Raw genomic sequence first — 24,577 nt, forward strand, 5'->3', positions numbered from 1 at the left:
ATTCAGCAAGGGACACATTAACAGCATTGCTGGTTCTAAGGACATTTAAAAAAAAATTTTTGTATGCGCACGAGTTGTATTTCATGGACTTGCTATATTGTCTGCAAGACTCTTCGATGGTGATTGTGCACCTGCACAGTCGCAACAGACGGCTGCTGGCCATCTCTACAAGGACTACAGTGGGTCTGCATCTTTGATAGCCCGCCGATACCATTATATCTATAAGGACTGCAGTGGGTCTGCACCTCTGGTGGCCAACCAATACCGTAATCTCTCACAGGACTACAGTGGTCTGCTCTGTGATGACCTACCTAACAATATTCTTCAACTTCGACTGAGTGCTGTGGGTTTGCTCTGTTGTGGCGCATTACCTGTCTGCATGTCAAGAGTCAGCAGAGTCTTTCCGTTGGAAGGGCAACACTACTTCTTCAAGACGGCATGGAAATCCACGACTTCCGTGTGCATTTTCTTTTACTGCTCAGACTTTGAGAAAAAAAAACACTGCAATTTTACTGTGATAAGGACTGTCTTTAAGGACTGTGAGAAAATTTTGGTTTTTGACCAATATTGTATCAGTAAGTGTGTGCATTTGATATCTTTGTTATTGTAATTATGAATTTTTTTTCAAATCAGTATTGACCACTGCCCAAAACCAATTGTAAATTTTTTTTGTGAGGAGCATGGGGGCTATGTAAGTAGGATGTTTAGGTTTTTATGTTGGTAACGCCACGTAGCACTCTATATGAAAATCACTGACTGTGCTGTGTGAAGGCTGTGGTTGGTTTCCATTGTTGTTTGCTATTGTAGTGTTGGGCAGCTGGATGTGAACAGCGCGTAGCGTTGCGCAGTTGGAGGTGAGCCGCCAGCAGTGGTGGATGTGAGGAGAGAAATGGCAGAGTTTTGAGAGCGGATGATCTAGACATGTGTCCACCAGAGACAGTAAATTTGTAAGACTGGATGTCATGAACAGCTATATATGTTATGACTTTTGAACACTATTGAGATAAATACATTGTTTGTTCTCCATCCAAATCTTTCATTTGCTAACTATGCCTATCAGTAGGTAGTGCCTTCAGTAGTTAGAATCTTTTATTTAGCTGTCAGTAGTGGCTCTCGCTGTATTGCAGTAGTTTGAGTAACGAAGATTTTTGTGAGGTAAGTGATTCATGAAAGGTATAGGTTATTGTTAGTCAGGGCCATTCTTTTGTAGGGATTACTGAAAGTCAGATTGCGTTGCGCTAAAAATATTGTGTGTCGGTTTAGTGTTGATCAGAATAAGTAAAAAGAGTAATTTCTGATTTGAAAATCAAATAATGTAGAGGTTTATCAGCACAGTAATTCATTAATTTTTCTAAGGGGATGTTTCAAAATATATGTATAATCGGATCCTGAGTGCATTATGGAATGACTTCTTATTCTGGTTCCTGAACAAGTGGTGGCTCAGCAAAAACGATATGTTTCTGAAAACCGTTGGAGATTGTTTTGTATATTCAATCACACAAAAGAAAGAGAAAAACGAGAAAAAGTTGCAAGAAAAATAAAAACCTAGTATATGTTGAATACTGCATTACAACAACAAATAATCATTCCAATTCTATCTTTCCACTGAAACGAGCAGCAAGCTTTATTGGGTATACAACATTACACTTGATATATTTTGCATGTATACATATGTTGTATTATTATTCGGTTGCCTAATAAATAATAAAACTATTTATATATTATATAAAATGGACTATTTCATTTGCGAACGTTACGGGTGTTCTGAGACATGTAGTTTTCTTGGTAACTCGAATTCTATTAGAGAGAGCATTATATTTATTATGACATTTATGAAGGTGCAAGTGAACTATAACTTGAGGCTTGTCTATGTTAGTTTCAGCACGCCTGATATAATGGCCAATACAGTTATAAAGCTTACCCAGATAACTCAGTGTGGACACAAGGGTTAAGCATGCTGGACGCAAGAAAACTTGCGCTCAACATTGGTGAAGAAGCCGTAGCAGGCAATAGATAGGCGATCGGCATGCTGTAGGTGTTCAGTCACCAAATATGGGACGGCACCTAACGGTTTACAGCAGCTGAGTGGCTCTTCTAAACAGCATTCCATTCAAGCAAACCGCTTGCGTCTCTATCTGTGGTTACTCGTAATGTAGGTACTTGGGCTATGCACAGCTCTGTTTCTAAAAGAACAGCTGGGTGTAGTTACAGGGTTGAGTGGCGCACGTCTGCTTTCATGCCTCACAGCTAATTCGCTGCAAATAACAAGCTTTAGCTGGGAATCTACAGTCAAACAGTCTATGCACTGGGTATAAGTGCGAGTTAATAAAATACACAGATATAGGAAATAAAAATTAAGGGAATAATTTACTAGCGAGAGTTCTATTCTAACGTCTGTAACTGATGTAGACGACAGGAAATTATTTCAAACAATGTTTATTCGAGAGAGGACATCTCAAATAAACGGGAAGTGCTCCTACTTTATACAATTAAAATACAGACAGAAAATACCCTTACCAAATGCAGTCAAGTTACGTTCAGAGCGTTACAAAAATTGTAGCGAAATCCCAAAAGTAGATAGTTATGAAAGGTACGCCAAACTAAGTCCATTTCGTAATCACAATACACAAAATATTCACCAGCTCAAAACAGGTCAGAGTTAAACAGAATGATTCACTAACTGACACACGTGATACAAAGAATAGTAACTCATACTCTTTCTATCCTCATTTCCCTCATACAAGTGAAATATGAAGTCCCTTGAGAAATTGGAGTACTGCAGCGGCCGTTCACCCACACCACCGAATACCACTCGTTACCATTCGCAGTTCTGTAGGTCTGACTTCTTCGATAACTGGCGTAAAAATGCCCAGAATCACTCTCTTGTGCCTTTTATTCGAAATGTCCCAGTCTCCACTTGACTGCAGTAGTTTTCCGTTACTGTGTCCCTTCCGTCTGGCCGAAGAACGTCTTCACCAAAAATACATCGTTTTATGTTCTAAAGATATAATTTGCTTCAACTTGAGCAGTTACCACACTAAACCAATATATTACAAAAATATTTAAATAAAGAAATGTTTCAAATATTCGGTCACATTCACAATACTTACAAGTAAATGTTTTTTCATAAATAAATAAATTGTCTCGTATTTTTGCGCAAGTGCACTCACGTAAAATGACAACGAATTGTCGTTAAATGTTGTTTAAAAATTTACTTATTCCTTGTTGACAGAAGCATCTTTTGTTTCACTTTCAAATTGTGGCTTCTGCTAATACATGTGATTCACTACACCTAAATTAGCACAGTTTATTGATAGCGCTTATAATCAACATTTAAGTGCTATTACTGACAAAACAGTACAACGTTTATTAAATAACTAAACAAGTGTGCCAATGTCTAAGGTTTTCAATCTGTATTTTTTTTTTTTTTTTGCTGTGTATTTGTGGAGGATATAATGTTTTGACGAACATCTATGTAAAAAAAAAGGATACAAAAGAATTCATAAGTCAATAAAAAGCAGGTACAAATGAATGGCTTTCAGGGATGATGACTATTGTGCAATGCTATCATCTGAGATATTGTTCGCCGAAATTGCGTGAAGTGTTCAAAAAGCTGTTAATTAAGAGGTTCGTTGTCAATGTTAAATAATAACTTTTGCAGTTATACATTTATTAAAACTATTGGTGTGTCACTGTATGTGCCTTATTTTTATGAGATTGTAGATATATTCAGATTTGCCCCAATATTGACTGCAGATTGTTATAGATTCTCAGAGAACTGTATGAGGCCATCTTCCAGCTTGTCTGGCACTCTGTCATTTTTGGTGCATCTCCTGCGCAATGGCCGTGTGATCTAAGGCGGCCCAAATCTCCGGTTTTAGATTTACCCATTTCCGTCGACGCTGCTCTTTTATGTATGTGGACTTGCCTGTACTGGTCGCCTAACGAGATCACTTGTCTTGAGCTCTGGACCTTCCAGCGTGTGGCTCTACAACAGTATCACATCCTCTCACACTACTTCCTGGTGGCGAAACCGCTCGTCTACCTACATGTTATCCCACAAATACCACAAAATGCGGGAGAATAAAAGCAAGATCCAAAACTTCAAATGGTAGCCAAGAATCTGGCGTGTTGGGGGTCAGGAACCGAAGCAAAGGAGAAAAAATCATAATCACTGCTCAATCTGTCAAAATGGAAATGTTTTCGAGACTCTGCAGGGAAGCCACCACGGAAACGTATTGGTAAAACAGAGAAATGGCATAGCGAGCCAAGCGAGGAAGATCGAATAGATGAAATACTTATCAACATGAAATGCAACATGTGGATTCCTGTAGACTTTGCAGCGGTGGGCAAATCAGGGAAAAAATAATATTGCACAGCCTGCAAACTGTGATGTAAGAGCTAAAATTGGAACATTTCCTTAAACTTAGAGGAGTACATAACTTCAGGCTCAGGGATATAATTTATGAGGTTGGTACAGTTCATGCACTGAATGGCACAAGTTAGGAAACCAGTTTCCTAATTTGTAACATTAACACATGTTTTGAAAACTAAGTGTGTGGTGCTTGTTTTCCTCAGAATTTACCGTCTTGAACTCACATTCTGGCAATAACACCCTGCAACTGACGACGGTATTGTTTCAATATTTTTCTAAACAAATTTAAAATTTACTGTTTAAATTAAATCTCAGAAGTGGTACAATTTAGGCAATCCGCCCCCCCTCCGCCCTTCGTGAACGTGATGAAATTATCAGTATGTAATGATTTTCATCCGATGGTGACGTGTGCAACATGGGAGACAGTAGCTGTACTGATAACAGTTTCAAAGTTGTCCGCAGATAGACGGTGGTGTAGTTACCAGAGCGTCCTCTTGTGTTATCTACAGCCAAGTCAGGGAGTTTGAAAAGCTTCAAAATGTGGCCTTCCCTGTGACAGGATGGTCCTTTCGCAGAATTGCCACACAGTTTGGACATGCTGGGTGCGTTGCGCTGGTAACAGTGGCCACATGAACATTCTCACGCCCAAGCAGCACATATGCGGGCCATGATCGTCGTATTGTAGAGGCAGCAGTGACAGATGTTTGAAGATATCGGACGTGTCAACACGATCTGTTGCGAACCGATAATTAGCAATTAGACTATAGGCACGCTTACCTCTAGCCCGTCTTCCAATCACGTTACAGCATCGACGAACTCGGCTCGAATGGTGCCGTCAAAGGATAGACCTGTCCTTTTTCCGTTGTTCCAACAGGAGGGTAATGTCTTGTTGTAAAAGGTTAATGCTCGTCCACACACTGCCTGTAAAACTCAACGTGCTCTGAGACGTGCAGCAACTTCACTGGCCAACAGACTTACCTCCAATCGAGCATGCGTGGGATATGATGCGACGAAAACTCGCGACTCGTCAACCAACCAACAGCATTATGTTAATGGTTCGAGCAGACGTCTGATAACGTATCCCAGGACAGCAATCGCAGTCTGAATGACCGACCGGAGGCCAGAACCAGCGCCTGCATTGCCACCTGCGGAGGTTACGCCAGGAACTAATACTGACATTTCAGCATGGGTCCACATCTGGTACTTCAGAACCTCTTTTGATATTGATCTGTAAATATATTCATTTCACGTACTCCGTGTGCACTGCTCCAACAACAAATCTTGAGTGAATCCGAAACTTCTAAAGTGGTGTAGTACTTTTTTCCGGTAGTTTGTAAACGTAAAAGTGAAAGGTATGTTTACGAAGTTTTAACGTTTTAAGATTGTGATATGGGGGTTAAGATATTATTCTGAAGGCATTTTAGGCTCTGAAGTGCATTATGAGCTTCTCGGCTACACTGCACATGTGAGTCTGTGAGGGATGGCAAAACATTGTGCTTACTCTCAGTTGACTACCAAATTGAAAGAGATAACGTAAAGCGATCTTATCAATCAAAGGTGACAAGGGAGAGACGTAGCTGTAGTAGCGTCATGAAATTTATAATTTGAGCTGCGACTGTCCACAAGCATATATTTATTACAACCTCACCTTCAGATGGCTATTGCACACCTTTCATTTCTTTCTAGCTGGAGCCTCTTTCGTGTCCTTTGATGGCATGGTGCACTGAGACAAACAAAAGGTCTTTCGTTCATGATTCTATAAAGTTATGAGAGATTTTGTTATGTCTACCTTCATAGAAATATTTAGGAATTAGCTTTAAGTTAATAAAGAATTAAATGTGGCAAAAACTTACGTGGTGGATATTACTATCTGAATAATTCGACCTGAAGTCTATTTGTAGTTTTAATTATAGAGTTAACAATTTTTGAACATGCACTATATAACTGCCATAGCACACAATATTTTATGTTTCATGGCACCACACAAGCTCATCATTTGCAGATCGTGGGCCACCTTAATATGAGCAACAAATCTTTGGTTTCATAAATGTTACGGAAGTAATGACATTAAGTTACCGATGTACATAGATTGTCTGGTACAGCAAAATATCTCTTTAGTAGAGCGACTAAATCAATTTAAGAACCGAACAGTAAAATTATATTCAGTAAATTCAAATATGGATTTCTACTGTTTGCTTAGCGGTACTCAAGCAAATGTTATATACAATCAGTATTTTCTTAAGTGTGAGCTATCTAATCCGATCTGTGTAACGTTGTGAATAGGCAAGATATTCGTACACGGAATGCTGGCAGCATTCGACACGGCGATTAGATGACCAGTACTGTGTAAAGTACAAGACCACAATAAAACAGGATTTTTCATCTTTTGTTTTTACAGTGATGAAGCAGAATATAAGAATCGGTTGTAAATTTAAATTATAGAACATGAATTATATGATAATTTTTTTCTTTTATGTACTTTACTTTTTTTTAATTCTTCATCTTTTTCATGTCGGATTTTTCCGCGACGGTCAAAAGGAAAAAAATCTAGCGCTACTCTACTGAATTGTGGAGCAAGAACCATTTATTTATATTAGTGCACCACACCAATAACGAACTCAAAACGAGGGCCCATCAGGAAAAACAGAAGATCTGTAGGAAATAGTACAGTAAAATATACACAGTAAAAAATGTTTTGATATATGTAATTAATGAGATTAACTTTCCGGTGCTCGGACAAGCACAATAAGCTGTGCTATGCCTGTAAATGGGATCATATTAGTTCTGCATGGACGAAATAGTCTTTCTCTTGCTGTAGATTTATGCTTACCAATTAATAACACTACGTCCTATCGCCATATCCACCTACAAAATCTTTACCGTTTCAGTGATATTGTAATCGGGTCTTCGTGATAACTCCAAAGTAAACAGGTGGGCTTCTTCAATTCTTCTATATTACAGTACTACTTGGAATAATAACTGAATTTTTCACTAACGAAATACGAATGTATTATTTCTTCCACACACATCGAAAATACAGACTTTTCACTTATTCTCATAACCAAATTTTCTACCGGCGATAACGCTCTAAAATAATGTGCGTTTATCTTCGTTCCTCTTATCGAGTTACAGGAAAACCCTCGTGTGTTTTTTAATACTTGAAAATAAGAAATATATGACGGTAGGCGCAGGCTCTACTCTGAGCTATCGTTTCACCTTTTCTCTTTCCCTTTAAAGAAAATGAAAATATAAAAGCTAGAACTGAAAAAGGTACATTACAAATGCCCCCTACTGTATACTGTCGGAAATGTCTTTTTATTTATGGAGAAAGTATACTGTAGCCTTATTTACATTGGGGCTCATAGTTTGGTCACTTGGTAAGAGTCAATGGAGTTTTAATACCCTTATGCTACTACAAGTATATTTACGTAGCTTCATTTCTTTGTCCATTGCTAATTCACACACATAAATACATTCACGCAATATATTTGTATTACATAATTGCAAGTCCACGTTGTGCTGCCGTCTTAGTTAGTTATTTATTCTTACATTTGTTAATCTGATGGTGTGAACAGCGGAAATATATTTAAATTTATTAAACTGTCTTTCTACTCTGTTTTAAAAATTGTTTTTCCCATTTGCTTTCGGTTCATTGGCAGTTATGAGGAGGTTTCCTTTCGGAACATGCTCTCTGATTGGTAGCTGTACTTATGGCCAGCAGCAGCTCATTGTTTGACGCGCGCGTCGCAATGATGCAAGCGCCACGTGAGCAGCAGCACTGCCCGCAGGTCCATTGTAATGTCGCTCCAGGCTTATAAAGTCGGTGTTGTGTATGCCCTCGAGTCCGGACAATGGATACGACTGATTCAGCCACAACGCTCAACCCGAAGAACAGCAATACCTCATCTCGCACTTGGACGAAGTTTTCTGCCAATGAAATTGAAAGTAAGGGCCGCTCTCCAGAATTCGGCATTGTAGTTCGGCGGTCTTCACACATCAGTTAGTGGTTACGCGGATCTCGTCTAATTTCTCCGTCGTTCACGCATCACACTCACTGTATTCACTTCGCTAGACTGTAGCGTTTACTCTTGTTGAGACTCAGCCGTTAATTTCACTATTAGCAGGCCTTACTATTTTTGTATCACTTCACACATGCGAGTGTTTTACTCTTGCGTCGCGTTGCACCTCACATACATACATAAATGTCTCTCCCTCAAGAATAAAATTTCGCATAAAACTGACAATAGTACATACATTTTACGTAGACGTAGACATTGAAAATAGAAAGCTGTCAAATAATTGTACAATTCTCATTTAAATTTCATATATGGACTCCACGACATGCACCATCTTACACACCAATATATAAATTAGAAGGAATCCTGCATTTATTCTGAATATTTGCGTTTTCTTTTCTTGTCTTGCAGGACCGACCTCCTGCGAATCTTCATCTTCACAACTACACATAGAAAATAGAATACAGATTTTACGGAGACATGCACATTGACAATAATAAAGTCGACAAATAAATGTACAATTCACGTTCACATTTCATACCAGAGCTCCATGTTAGGCACCATCTTATAAACTAAAAAGTAAATTAGAAGGAATCTTGTATTTATTCTGAACATTTGCATTTTATTTTCTTGACTTGCAGGATCGACCTCCTGCGCATTTTTACCCTCACAACCACACATAGAAAATACGTTCCAGCACTACTCACTACACGGAAATAACAGGATTTGCTAGAGCCTGCTTCTGATATCAAGCTACTTCTAGGAATGCTACTTGTAGTGTGTCGTTAATGTACTTATTTTATCCTTGACATTTGAGAAATCTTCATACCATGTACAATATTTACAAGTGCTCGTCTGTGAGCGAGTATGGGGAATGTTTTATCGCTTGACGATTCTGACTTCATCACTGCATGTTAATCGTCGTAATATTTCACATTCGTGTACACATCTTTCAAGCGGTATGTATGCCTCATTGGTGCGACGCGTATACATGTTTACATTCGTAACGTGTGACAGGTAATTTTACTGTATTTTTTTCACATGTAATTCCACTCATAATTCATTCCCACTAAAGAAGAAGGTGCTTAAGCTAAATGTACTTCTTTCGCATCTGCGTATGTCAAGAAATCAGTGTAGAAAATATTGTTTCACAGCATTTTGTGTTCATCCCTCGTACGAGTTGTGTCATATTTTATTTGATATTCACTCTATAATTGCTCAAGCAGTAACAGTTAACCGCTAAGAAAATATTTTTCATACTACGAGAGTTACTTTACATTCTCATGTATGTGAAGCAAATTACTGTGCTGCGGTGTACATTCAATCTACCGTTTACCTTTGTTGCTATTGACTTCACTGTTTCTTCTTTACTCTTCACTGCTCCTCCAGATGTTCGTATTCACAATTACTTACCGTACATGTGTCATACTTCGCTTTCCACACTCATACAATCATTCGTTCTGAGACTTAAAACTCCATAATCTACTTTTCCTTACGTCGCGTTCATGGCCCTTTCCAAGGTAGCTCTGCAATATTGACGTTTATATTCATCCCCGTTTATCTATATAATTACTCATTAAAAATTTTCTACGTAAATATCCATTTATACCCACGTATTACCTGTGGGGTTCTCACACTAGCACCACCACTCTATTTATTTCTTCCCACACATACGAATAAACTCACATTACTCTAATACACCTTCATTCCCTTCCTAGTTTGACTCCATGTATGATATGTCACCACAAACGTAGACTAAGTAATACCTCCAGTTGAATCCAAAAATCTTACACACTCTCTCCATTTCCTAGTATTATCCAGCAGTGAAATTCATTTATTTCTCCATATTGCTTCTTAAACATACAGTACTTACCTCAGTTATTTTGTTTAAGTTCATGTAATTACGTTGTGTGCGTATTGGTAGGTTTTAGTATTTACTTAGCTTATCTCCCGCGTAATGTACGATTCATGTTCGGAGTTCTATTTTGATGCTTATGCTTTTCCCATTAAGTACCATGTAATTAATAGCAACGAACATAAGTGAGTTCTGTCGTAGCAGATTTGTGGGTATGTATTCTCCCTGCATATTAAGCTCGCTACTTCTAATGTTGTCTGTAAGGAAGTGTAGTTCTATAAGTGCACAGCTGCTACTCTCGCTAAATCTTGTACGATATGTTATTTTATAGTTCACGTCTTAGTCACACTCATTTTTCTGTGTGTATGTTTCATTCTATCTTACTCATCGTCACTTACCTGCGTGCTGTATGCGTAAGTGTACTTCCTATTACTTCTCTTTCAGACTTGTTTTAATCCTGTTGTATATACTCGGATAGGGCATTTCCTGTGTATATTCTCTTCTACTTTTAATCCTTATACTTATTTCTAACTAAGTACTTTAAATAGGCTACGTTAAGTTCACGAATTTAGTGTGTTCTACGCTCCTTATAGTTTACTTGCGACGATGCGCTTCCTTGTCTTAAAACTACGTATGCTTAACCTAGTGCTATACTCTTAAAATTAGTACTCTTTGCAGTATAGTTTCTGATTTGGGAATAAACGTCTCTATTCGTTTTGTTTGTGTAACTGATTTACGTTAATCAGCTGATAAATACCCCATTTCGTATCGCTTTTATTTTGTCCATATGCCTGCGCGCCGTGGATGCCGATTCGCTTAAATTCGAAAATGGTTTCTGTCGTGATGCGCAGCGTGTCTTTGCGCGTCTTGAAGGGGACACTGAACTAAATTTTGAATTTTGCATACTCTGCCCCTACGACCAGCTACTAGCCGCTTCGCATGCAATTGTTAATGTACGCTCAGCCTTAAGCGGAGCTCCTCGTCTCAGTACACTTCACTGCTAATGGCTCTCGCTTAAAGCTCGCACGCTGCGAATTCTTTTCTTTTCCATCACTATTATTCAAGTTTTTTGCGCCTGATGTAGTATAACTACGTCATCTAATGGTCTTCACACATTCAGTGTTGTGTATGAATATCAAAAGATTTCCTGTGCTTTTGTAGATATTTAAGTCTCAGAAAAGTACAACATCAAAATATAAGGGAAACTTCTATTCACTAGGTTCCATCTCATTCTTTGCATGTTAGATAGTGGAAGAAAAATTGAACATTCCATATTGGCTAAACAGGATAGTCGAAGAGAGAGAGGATGCCGGAAATATAGGCATTGTACTCCCTAGTTGGAGAGGGACCGAGTGCCCGTTGGTTTATTCATCAAAGGGCGACAAACTTCATACTTTCATGTGGTGTATTGATACAACAGATAGAAAAAGAACGAGACTTGAATTTTCATTTAATAACTTTCCGCAAATCTCTGTGTGGATGCATGCCTTTTATTTTGCATATTTTTATATTGCCTATCAACTAGCACCCAGTATTTGGCTTGTCAACAATGATGTATGGGCCAACATATAACAACAGCCATTTTTAATTCATTGCTTGTAACTTCGATGATTTTGGATGAGTTCTTAGTAGTACTTCCTGTCCAGTCTGGAATTCTGTTACGTTTTTCAATTTCATATCATAAATTCCTTTCCCTATCCGAGCTTGCTCTTCCAATGTTACTAGCGCTCGTTGTACTTTCTCATCTAAGGCTAAGTCTTCGTGCCCTAATTTACGTATCGGTTTTCCCTATTCATCTAGTCCCACCCTTTCAAACATAAGTTCGGCCGGTGTGTACCCTGTTGATATGTGCGGTAGGTCATTTACTATATGCTGAAACGGACCCAGGTATTCTATGCATTTCTTTTGATTCTGTGGTATATATGTCCAGATAAATCTATTAAATTCATGAAAGCATCGTTCGACGGGACTTCCTTCCGAGTGGTAATTGGATACTAAAATATGATGAATGTTCTGTGATTTCAAAAATGATTTCCATTCGTCACTTGTAAAATTTGATGCATTATCAGTTAGTACAGCGTAGGGTTTCCCAGCGTGTGGTGTGTAGTCTTCCAAAATCAGAATTGTAATTGGTCCAGACCTAAATGTTTTCACTGTATATAGCTGGACATATTTACTAAAAACGTCATACAGGCTACGATGTACTTAACCCCGCCGTGGGCTTGAGGATAAGGTCCTGCAGCGTCAGTAGATACTAGATCCCTTGGTTGCTTTGGTATTACTTGGTGTAGTAGATTAAGACATGTCCTATTCTGATGCTTGACCTTTTGACAAACTGCACAGCGTCTGATAGCTTGCTCTATATGTCGCCTCAGATTAGGGAAATAGCAATACGTAGGTGTTTTGGCAGCACACTTCAGCACTCCATAGTGCCCCCATGTGCGGTGCATGTGTTGAATTAAGTTTTGCACCTATTTCTGCATTATGCACACACACCACTTATCCATTCGTTGCTCTTTTCTTTGAAGAAGGACGACATTATGTGTAATGCAGTACTGCTCTAAGTGTTCATGTGTTCTAGACTGTAAAATTTTTATTACCTTGTTACATCTAGGGTCTTATTCTTGCAAGCGTTGCATATTTTTGCACGTTTTGATATAATATGGTTTAAAAGTTCCATCATGAACGGTGCTGCTGCTCGCATTGGTGCCGTGTGCAGGTTTTTGCCACACCGTATCGCTTAGTTTGCATGGTTGCGTTGTTTGTCTCCTTCTCATGTTCACTGGCGCAACTCGGTTTCGTAAGCGTTGCCTGTCCACTAGTGGCAGCAGCGGCGCTTATTGGTATTTAGTTCCGCTGCCCTATCTTTGAGACGACCTCCTTCTTCCGTGTGGTGTGAGTGTGGCATTCAGTTGGGGACGCAGGAGCAGCGAGGTCCGTGCAGAGCGACAACACGCCGGGACCGCGGGGGGCGTGGATGGACTGCCGGATCGAAGGGCAGTGGTCACGAGGGTACACGTCCTCGTCGAAACCGGATCCTGCATGCTTGAGTGCATTGCAATTCGCGTAGAGAAACCACCACCATCGTGAAATCTCGCTATTCTCCAGTGACTTGAGTTTGCGTTGCTGCTCGAGGCGAAAAGCGGCGAGTAGAGATCCTGGGGAAGGCGGATCTGATTAACCTTCCTGAGGTTCTAGTTACTATTTACTATTTTCAGCTTCTTACATTGTTAAGTTCAACCAGAGGTATTTTTCTGTCTTGTGGCCACCCAAGTTACCTGCCCTGGGGTTAGTGTTTGTAACGGCAGCTTACATTTTTCCTCGCCTTGCCACCGCTGTCTGGTGAGGGGTGTAAATTTGACAGCTTCTTGATTGTAGGTTGGGTGGCGTTCTTCTACCTTAGAGGTAGTCATTCCTTTTCGTTCCGGGCGCTCTAAGCACAGTATTCCGTGGGCGGGGCCCAGACCGCCGGTTCAAAAAAAAAAAAAAAATGGCTCTGAGCACTATGGGACTTAACATCTGTGGTCATCAGTCCCCTAGACCTTAGAACTGCTTAAATCTAACTAACCTAAGGACATCACACACATCCATGCCCGAGTCACGATTCGAACCTGCGACCGTATCGGTCACGCGTTCCGCCGGTTCCAGCTTTGGCGTAATTTTATATCTTGCATTTGTTTTGCTGGATGTCAGATAGCCTCACCAAGATTATTATTAGTCGCTCGTTAGACTGCTACTAGTCCGTATTACCATCTTGTGATCTTAATGCAACTCTTGGCTGTCTTCCTCTTCGCTTGCGAAAGTGTTTTGGTGTGACCAACTCAGAGGTCGATTCCTGGAGCACTGTCTGTCACTGGTCCTTGTGTTTTATTTTATTATTGTATTATTAAGTTGCCATCATTTGTGTCACCTGTTTGGTGACCTGTTGTTTGTTTCTTTTTAAATTAACTTTTGCTTTTCCGTTCCCCGTTTGACAGTATATTTGTTAATTTTTTTTATAATTACCCTTTTGGCGTTAAAGGCCTCCAGCCGTGATTGTAGTTACTTGCTTTTAAATTCTGATTGCGACCACATTCGGTTGTTTTCAAAAATTATTTGCTGTGTGTTTCTTCTTCTTCGCGGATGGATCACTTAGGACCACGCGTAATCAACATTTGTTGGCCTTCCTTTTCGCCCAGTATTCCTTCATAAACAACGAATGGGCTAGCTTTCGTTGCGTAGAACCATGTGCTGTGTGTATTTTATGTATGTTTGGTAATTTTTTTAATAATTGCCATTTTGGGTGTTAAAGGCCTTCAGCCGTGATTGTGGTTACTTGCCTTAAAATTCTGATTGCGACCGCATTAGCTTGTCTTCAAAATTATTGGCTGTCTGTATTTTATGTATATGTTAAATTGTAAATAATTGCCATGTCTCGTTTTTAAGTCCTTCAGCCGTGATTGTGATTACGTGCCTTAAAAGTCTGGTTGCGACCTCATTGGCTTGGTTTCAAAGATTATTTATTGAAATAAATGAGTGAAATTGCAAGGCAAACCAATAGCAATTGATTCGGGCCCCGTCCACAATCTTAACACATCCTGCCTTCCTTAAATGCCAGGTGTCACATCATTTATTAAAAGTACCTTGAAATCAGATGTTTGTTCTTCTAAATCTTGTAAATCGGTAAGGTCTTGGGGTAACCGTGACAGTGCATCTGCCAAAACATTGTGTTCCCCTTTTATGTACACTATTTAAAATCAAACTCTTGAATATACATGCACCAACTCGGTATTCTCTTGCGTAACAACTTACATGTAAGAAGAAAGGACAAAGCTTCATGACCACTGTAAAATTTAGTATATTTTCCCGAAAGTTAATACTGAAATTTGCGAAACGCCCAAACTACCGCTAACGCTTCTAGCTCAGTTACAGAATCAGATCTTTCACATTCCGTGAGGGTTCTACTAGCAAAGCTGATTGTACTGACTTCTTCTTTACCATCCTTTGTTATTGTGCAACGAGCCCTGATAACAAGCATCGGTGCTTAAACAGAAGTCCAACCCCATATCTGGGTGTTTAAGGGTAGGTGCGTTAATCAGCGCCTGCTTAACCTGCTGAAAATCATTTTCGCATTCTTTAGTCCACAACTAACTGTGGTTCTTAAGCAGTAAGTTTGATAGTAGACTACCGTTCAACAGTTGACGTGGCCGAAATTTCCTGGGATAAGAGGCCAGTCCCAGAAAACTCTTCAATTGTTTCTTTGTGTAAGATGTTGGGAAATTGCGTATCGCATCTAGTTTACTGGGGTCAGGTAGAATTCCTTTGGTGAAACGATATGCCCTAAGAATTTTATTATGCCTTTTCTGAATTCAGACTTTTGGAAGTTACCTATGACATTGCATTCATCAAATTTTCGAAAAACCTTTTCCAAAATACTTACATGTTCATTCCATGTTTTGGTCGCAATTAATGGATCATCAACGTAGAGTGTAACCTGGCTAAGCAGTTCAGGTCGAGCTACTATGTCTAATACTTCAATAAATACACCAGCGCTCACGTTTAATCCGAAAGGTAGCACCCTAAACAGGTAGCTCTTACTGGCATTTATGAAAGATGTATACTTTCTACTCTCTTCATGTAATAAAATTTGCCAGTATGAAGGCTTCAAATCGAGGGATGTTAAGTACGTAACGCCATAAAAGTTTAATAACTGCTCTTCTAAATTCTATGGTCTTTTTCTTATAGAAACGATGATTTTGGTTATTTTTCTCGCGTTTAACACCAACCGCGCCGTTCCGTCAGTGTTACCACCTGTGAGAATCGGACCGCAGTAAGGTGAGTGTGAAGTTTCAATAACTTTCCATCTAACGATACGCTCTATTTCTTGTCTTATTGCCTCTTTCATTGCCCAAGGAATGCTATATGACATCCTACAATAGGTTTCATGCAGGTACACTTCCATTTTATGTGTATATCCCTTAATATCACTGGGTTGTTTACGAAAAATGCTCTGATACTTAAAGATTAATTTTGTCAAATCACTTTGCCGATCATTGTTAAGACAAGTGGATTTACTTATTTTGCTGTCTACTGTTTCCTCACCGAGGATCTCCCCGCCAACGTCATCATGTTCCATTTCATTTACCATTAAGATCAGGGGGTGGGTAAGTTTCAAATTAATGTCAGGTGTCTGCCTAGTCTAATTTGTTACTGTAGTTCCTATTGAGTCTACTGTCAATGTGAGCTTTCCCACTTCAAACTGACATTCCTCACTCCGATGTCTATGTTTACCCCATACCTTCTGAACACCTCCATACTAAGTACCCAGTTCACTATAAGTTTGTCGACCAACAAGAAAGTACACAGCAAATTTACACCACATATGGTAATGGGTATTCTGGCCTGTAATTTTATAATTATACATTGACTTCCCATCGCCATTACGATCTTACAGTTCTCTACGGGTAGCGTGGGTGCATTTATTTCGCGCGCTATCTCTTTAAACAAGCTAATTAACATCGGGCTTGTTGACGCACCTGTATCCAAAACAACTGGTATACCTATGTTTTCCACCTTTACCTTTATTGTTGTTTGAATAATTTCACTTACCTTGCGTGTTGCTTCTTTCTCTTAAATGAACAAATGTTCTTTCACTTCTGCTTCCATATCATATCTTAAAAGTAGATTACGAATGTGCTATACGTGTAAGTTTGTTTCAGTGCTTACTTCCTCTTTTCTGTTTCCGTTCGTGTTGTTGTTTATGTCGCTAACATTATTACCGTGGCACACTGGGAGTTCATTACCTTTTCCCTCTAGTCATGCTCGATTATTGTTATTTCCCGGGGCCGGTAAAGGTATTGCTTCATTTTCTGCCGTCACTTCTACTATGTTCATCGTATTTTCGCGTGCTCGCCAGCTCGTGTCTCGGTTGTTTCGGTTTGACTGTACGGGCTACCGGTTCTGTCTCGAATCCCTATGATCCAGATTCCGATCCTACTAATTTGCATTTCTTTGTCGCCTAGTAACAAAGTTTTCTCTCAATTTCTCCTATCTCGATCATTGCCGTGTCAGTGGGGCTGATATTTGTTTTCGTACCTTCGATCATTCTGTGGCTGAAAGGTAAAGGTACGGATTTCCGTTGTGGCGTGGCGGTGCGTAACTGTGCCATTCATTCATACTCACACGACCATTATAGTTTCCAAAGCCATTGTTACCATAGTTGTTCCTCCCATTTGGGTTGTGCTCATTGCCGTTACGATAAATAGGCATGCCTTGCCCAACCTAATGAATCAGATCTATTGAGTCGAGCACTGAGAGGAAATACTCGAGATCTTGTTCGGGAATGGTTACTAACTTTTCCCTAAGATTTGCCGGCAACTTGTTCTTTAAGATTTTCAGTAAATCGTCATGAGAGATCGGATTATTCTAGTAGCTGGTCTATTCTAGATATGTTTCAAAATAGTTTCTTAGCCCCTCGGATTTTGGATGATATGATACTGGGTAAATACCTCTCGTCTTAAGCTCTCCTGGATAGCTGTTGACCAGTATTTATCTAAAAATGCATTCTCAAATTGATCATATGTCTCGCAGAGTTCCGAGACATCTCTGTAGTCCACAAAAGGGAGTCACCTTCTGTGTGTCCTCGCTGTGGGCGAGCGTTTCTAGGCGCTTTAGTCCAGAACTGCGCGACTGCTACAGTCGGAGGTTCGAATCCTGCATCGGGCATGGATGTTTGCGATGTCCTTAGGTTTAAGTAGTTCTCAGTTCTAGGGGACTGATGACGTCAGATGTTAAGTCCCATAGTGCTCAGAGTCATTTGAACCATTGTTTGTCCTACCATATATTTGATCTTTTGAGCTTCTGTCGAAGTCCTAAGCAGTACATTTCTAAAGGCTCGGACAAATACTACCGGGTGCGTTCTCTTTGTTTCGTTTGAAAATACAGGAAACTGTTGATGTTTTATTAAAGTCTCGTCCATTAACAACGCTACCCAGCAGGACGGAACAGCATTTATATACGGTGATGAAATACCTGTCTCACAAAAGTATTGGCCGTTGCTCCTGTCGCGCGTCGGCATGCGCTCGCGCTGCGTGGGTTGGACATTGAGGTCCGCACCACTGATTTCTCTCACCGGCGGACGGCTGTTTAGAGCTCCGCTTACCTCCCCGGCGATGGTATTACCGTAGTTTGGTTGTTAACTATTTCTTCCATTAATCTTTGTTTTACCTGTTTGATATTATGTTCTACACATTTTAAAGATTCTTCTTCCTTGTCCCCCATTACTACCGTTACCGGTTCCACATAAGACGCTGTTCGCCTACGCATTTTTCCGCGAAAGTGGTGTTTTCACCTTTTGTATTACCCTTTACTGTTTCACAGAGTTGCACCATGTCTGCGTCGATTCTTTTATGTTCTAACTTAAGTGATCCTATCTCGACTATGATTTTCTCTATATTTTCTGGTAAGTCGTCACAGAACGAATGCAGCTTCGCTACTTATGACTGTACGTTATCTATGTTAACCTGCGTATTCTTTTGCATTACCTGTAAATTATCCTGAGTTTACCTGATCCCGAATAGCTCCTGTCCATAAGTACATGTGTGTTTCAAATTTTTCTTCCACTGTGCCTTTTAATTTCTCACTCATATGGTGAACGGAAGTTTGTACTTGTTCGTTAATTTTCATATCCACTTACGTGGAGATTTGCGAAATCTGCTGTGTGAACTTTCTATCCAGATTATAGAGTTGAGCCTGAAATGTGTGTCATGTTTGTATTTACCTTACCGATGTCGGACTTTACTGTGGTCATGTCTGCTTTCATATTAGTCATGTCTGTTTCTATTGTGTCTAAACTCGACATCTTTGAATTAATGTCTGTTTTCATCGCGTTCACGTCTGCTTTCATTGCGTTCATGCCTGATTCAATTGTTTTTGTTAAGGCTTGTAATAAGGCTTGCGTATCTTCCCTAGTCACATCTGGCCTACGCCTGTCACCATCTGCGTCTGTACAACGCGTACTACTTTCATTTAAAACATTCCTTTGCCTTGAGGTATAATTAATTTCTCTACTGTAATCAACGTATTGCTTGCAATGAAATGTTCCGTATTCACGGGCGTCGACTGCAACAATGGCAACCAAATAATCACCGCTTGACGGTTCCAGACCACTCATTGTTATGTTTTGCGACTGCACGTGTACTATATTGGCCTTTTCATTTTGAAATGACATTTCCTTTTTGTTTTGTCCGTCCGTTAAAGAAATCTTGACGCCTCTCCAGTAACTAAAATTAATATTTTCCGTGTTTGGATTTTACTTCCGCGCTATTTGTTGCGCGACAGGCTGCATATACGACTATATGTAATTGTAATATCATAGGTGTTTGGATTTCCTAATAGGTCTACTAACAACGCATTTTCAACAAGCTTTGCGCGGTTCTTATTCTTGCTTTGTGACTGGTACTTCCCCCTATTGAACTTCGTTGTCCCGTCTTGGTATTGTCTTCTTCCTTGTAACATCCGCAGCTTGTGGTTTTGCGGTAGCGTTCTCGCTTCCCGCACACGGGGTCCCGGGTTTGTACCTTTTACCTTGCCTCGAGATGACTGGGTGTTGTGTCGTCTTCATCATCATCATTCATCCCCATTACGGTCGGAGGAAGGCAATGGCAAACCACCTCCGCTAGGACCTTACCTAGACAGCGGTGCGGGTCTCCCGCATCGTCCCCTACGCTCCTCGCAGTATGGGACATCATCATCCTTCTAATTTATTTGTTATTTATTTTTCTTTTAGTTAGTGTATTTCCAGTGTTACATCATCGTCTCCGTCATGTCAAGACATGGACATAAAGTAATTATTAGCATACACGTATATTCATTGTCTTAACAGAATTTGTACTCACAGTTTTGCCCACTAAGTACCGTGCCTGTCAATTGTCACCACTTTATAATATAAGAAAAAATATATAATAAAAGATATTCAGATATATGGAATTAATGAGATTAATTTTTCGGCGCTCGGACAAGCAGAATAGTTGGGCTATGCCTGTAAGTGGGTTCATATTAGTTCTGCATGGACGTAATAGTCTTTCTCTGGTTGTAGATTTATGCTTATCAACTAATAATACTACGTCCGATCGCCGTATTCACCTAAAAAATCTTGACCGTGTCCATGATATGGTTATCGGATCTTCGTAATAACTCGAAAGTACACATGTGGGCTTCTTCAATTCTTCTATATTACAATACTGCTTATAATATTAACTCAATTTTTCACTAGCGAAATACATATGTTTTATTTCTTCCACACACATACAGACTTTTCATTTATTCTCATAACCAAAATGGCTACCCGCGATTATGCTCAAAATAACGTGCGTGTACCTTCGTTCATTATCAGAGAGCGAGTCCTTACTCTTATGCTTTTCAACACTTGAAAATCAAAAATACATGATGGTAGGCGCAGGCTCTACGCTGGGCTACCGGTTGTTTGCCTTTAAAGAAAATTAAAAAATAATAGCAAGAAATGCAAAAGGTACATCACAAGGAGGCATCTGAAGATGGATTTTTAATGAACTGTAAACTGTAATGGTACGAGTTAAGTACAGCTTTTCAAACCGTAAGTGTGGTTGGTTGCTGCTTAAATTGTAAACGTTACAGGGGTAGCGCCAATTCGTATACTGTACTTAAAAAGCATTCCATTTCGTTACGGTCGACAGTTCGTGTAGTACCCATAGGTTTTTCGACGCTAGTGAATGTTTTCTTGGGTGCTGTTGCTTCCGAGTAAGTCTCGCTCGAAGGAAAACTACTTGATGTAAAACTTAAGCAGGAAACGAGCGTATATTCAAACGTGACCGTCTACAAGATCAAGGAAAGGAGGAGAGGTTCAAGTCCAGGACGTTCCTCTTGTACATCTGCAATATTTCGCCGAAAATAGGCAGAATTTTAAGAAAGCATCATGTCAAACTAGTCGTCCACACACTCACAAAGACGTGTGCTCTTCTCGGTTCGGCAAAGAACCATTAGGGACTGCAGAAGGCTGGAATCTATAGAATGCACTTCCAATGGTATAAAATCTACCTTGGTCAGACTACGCGCACAGTCCACGCAAGATGCGTTGAACATGATCACCGCACTCACTTTCCGCAGCCCAGTAATTCAGCCATAGCGCAGCATTGAATCTCCACAGGACATTTCATAGATTACTCTGCCTCGGAAATCTTGGCCTCGACAACATACTTATGGGATTCAATTATTGAGAAATAGTTGGATAAACGTATAGCGATAGATTTGATTAATCATGGTGGCTTCTTTAAACTGGATAGGACGTGGGACCGGTGATTTCTTTAATGTCTTCAGAAAGAAAACATCTTGCGATAAATGACAAGTCTAGCGACATTTAATTTTATAACTTTTGACATCTGAATTTTAACTCCGCGAGTGTGCATTTCGACAGTGCGAACGTAGTACCATGTTACGCATATGGCTGCTCGCCATAGATGGAGTAATATTCGAAGAGGGCGCGTAACTCAACAGAGGTCGCCCATGAAGCGGCTGGTTTTGTGAATGCGTCTTCGCACCTATTTTTGGTGAAAAGTTAGCAACGGGAATGCATTTGTTTTCCACGTTTCCTTTGCGTTTTCACTCTTGGAGAATCTTACTGCAGCTGAAATCAGTATACCAAGATGTATATCAGAGGCTTCAATTGTCAATGGCTTCCATACCTCCGCTGCTCCTTGTGAATGGAGGACCTGATTTGCCTTCCTGTTGATTTCATATACTATTATATCACACATTTCTTCTGTAAACATACTCTTAAACGTGTCTTTTATAGGCAGAAGTTTTGCTGTACATATTAGGCCAGGCCTTTCCCTCGGACTATTATGCATCAGGAACTTTCTGGTCCCAAAAGCTCCTTATGCCATTTAGCTCCATCTTTATCACGTATAATGCCTGCAGAGGATGCAATCGCTTCACTGTTTTAGTCTGCTCTGTTGTTTTCGTCACTACTGTCATCACTTATCTCTCTTTCAACATCGTATCATTACAAGGAACGGTAGCATCTTCAATATCTGAAGAAGCAGCGTCTTCTTTACTCGGATTTCGTTCGTCTGTAGAATCTCCGTCGCAGAAATCTGTAGCCTCATCCTCTTCTGTATCAATGGTGGACACTAATAATCTAATATACTGTTCTTTCGCTTCGTAGCTTAATCTGCTGTATTCAGATTTAGTTTCAGTTTATCATTCATGAGAATCCAGAGTTGAGGTTCACAGCAGCAAAATGTACACACTAATTAACAGTTCGTAATGTTGTGCAGCAGTAGCCAGCAACAATTATAGTGCCTTGTTGCAACGGTTCCTTATATACCGAGCGCTGAATGTTGCCAAACAATAATAAAATGCTTGTGTTACCCTCGTATCCTGGTTACAGAACAAAGTACAATTTTTTGAGTGTGTGCACAAAGGCTAATTCTGCTTTTAAGTGCAAGAAACACGTATTTTTCTGAAACTTTTATGCGCCTCATTTAAGTTTCAAACTTGTGCGAATCGGTTCAGATTTTGTAAGATGGTATACAAATACATTGAAACGTCCCCTTAGAAAACTTAATGAATTACTATGCAGATAAACCTCTTACATTATTCGATTTTCAAACAGCTGAGCAGAACTGAACGTACTCAGACATTTCGCTCTTTACCTATTCTGATCAACACTAAACTGACACACAATATTTTTAGCGCAACGCAATCTGACTTTCTATAATCCCGACAAATAATGGCCCTGACTAACATTAACCTATACCTTTCACAAATCACTTTCCTCACAAAAATCTTCGTTACTCGAACTACTGCAATATATAGTTAGCAAATGAAAGATTTTGATAGAGAACAAACAATGTATTCACCTTAAAAGTGTTCAAAAGTCATTATATATATATATATATATATATATATATATATATATATATATATATATAGCAGTTCATGATATCCAGTCTTACAAATTTACTGTGTCTCTGATGGACACTCTCCAGATCATCCGCTCTCAAAACTCCGCCATCTGTCTCCCCACATCCACCACTGCTGGCGGCTCACCTCCAACTGTGCAACGCTACGCGCTGTTAACAGCCAACTGCCCTACACTACAATGGCGAATATTACTCCAACAATGCAAACCAACCAGAGCCTTCACACAGCACAGTCAGTGATTTTCTTATAGAGCGCTACATGGTGTTACCAACATGAAAACCTAAACAACCTACTTACAACATGTACGAAAAGTCATCCGGTTGTTTTGTGAAATCCTTATCTGTTGCCACGATAACATGGTTCGAAAGACAATGACAGACCTATACTGCAACAGTCGTTGCCTGCGTCAACAATAGTCAACATCGGTTGCCAAGCTATAGGGGCCAATTATGATAGTGTAAAGGCTGGAAACCAGGATGAAAATTTATCCTATCATAGCACAAAAAATGGAATAAGTTCTACGTAGAGTTCGTATGGCAAATTCAAAGAAATTTAAATAAAAATATCTTCACATAATCACGCTTTTCTACGAGTTAACCCTGCTTTCCCAACGCAATGAGCTCTCTTAGCTACAGGGGTGGGCATAATGTATCTTGCAATTTCTAGGCTAAAGTCCGTGATTCTGTGCCCAAAATCCAGATTCACTAACCGTAATAATCAATACATGGTATCATATGGCAGAAGAACGTCTATATAACAGTTAAAAAAAGTTATGGAGGGATAAAACATCTGGGGGGGGGGCAATTTTCTCTTTGGGCGATAGCACTTGTATCATGTTCTTTCCTTGATACGATGCATTATATTACATGACATGGGTACTAATCCCAAAAAGCAAAAAAGCGCGATTATGTCTAGATGTTGTGTTTCTACATCTACATCTACATTTATACTCCGCAAGCCACCCAACGGTGTGTGGCGGAGGGCACTTTACGTGCCACTGTCATTATCTCCCTTTCCTGTTCCAGTCGCGTATGGTTCGCGGGAAGAACGACTGTCTGAAAGCCTCTGTGCGCGCTCTAATCTCTCTAATTTTACATTCGTGATCTCCTCGGGAGGTATAAGTAGGGGGAAGCAATATATTCGATACCTCATCCAGAAACGCACCCTCTCGAAACCTGGCGAGCAAGCTACACCGCGATGCAGAGCGCCTCTCTTGCAGAGTCTGCCACTTGAGTTTGTTAAACATCTCCGTAACGCTATCACGGTTACCAAATAACCCTGTGACGAAACGCGCCGCTCTTCTTTGGATCTTCTCTATCTCCTCCGTCAACCCGATCTGGTACGGATCCCACACTGATGAGCAATACTCAAGTATAGGTCGAACGAGTGTTT

This window comes from Schistocerca cancellata, chromosome 6, assembly GCF_023864275.1.
Source record: "Schistocerca cancellata isolate TAMUIC-IGC-003103 chromosome 6, iqSchCanc2.1, whole genome shotgun sequence".
Classification (NCBI taxonomy): domain Eukaryota; kingdom Metazoa; phylum Arthropoda; class Insecta; order Orthoptera; family Acrididae; genus Schistocerca; species Schistocerca cancellata.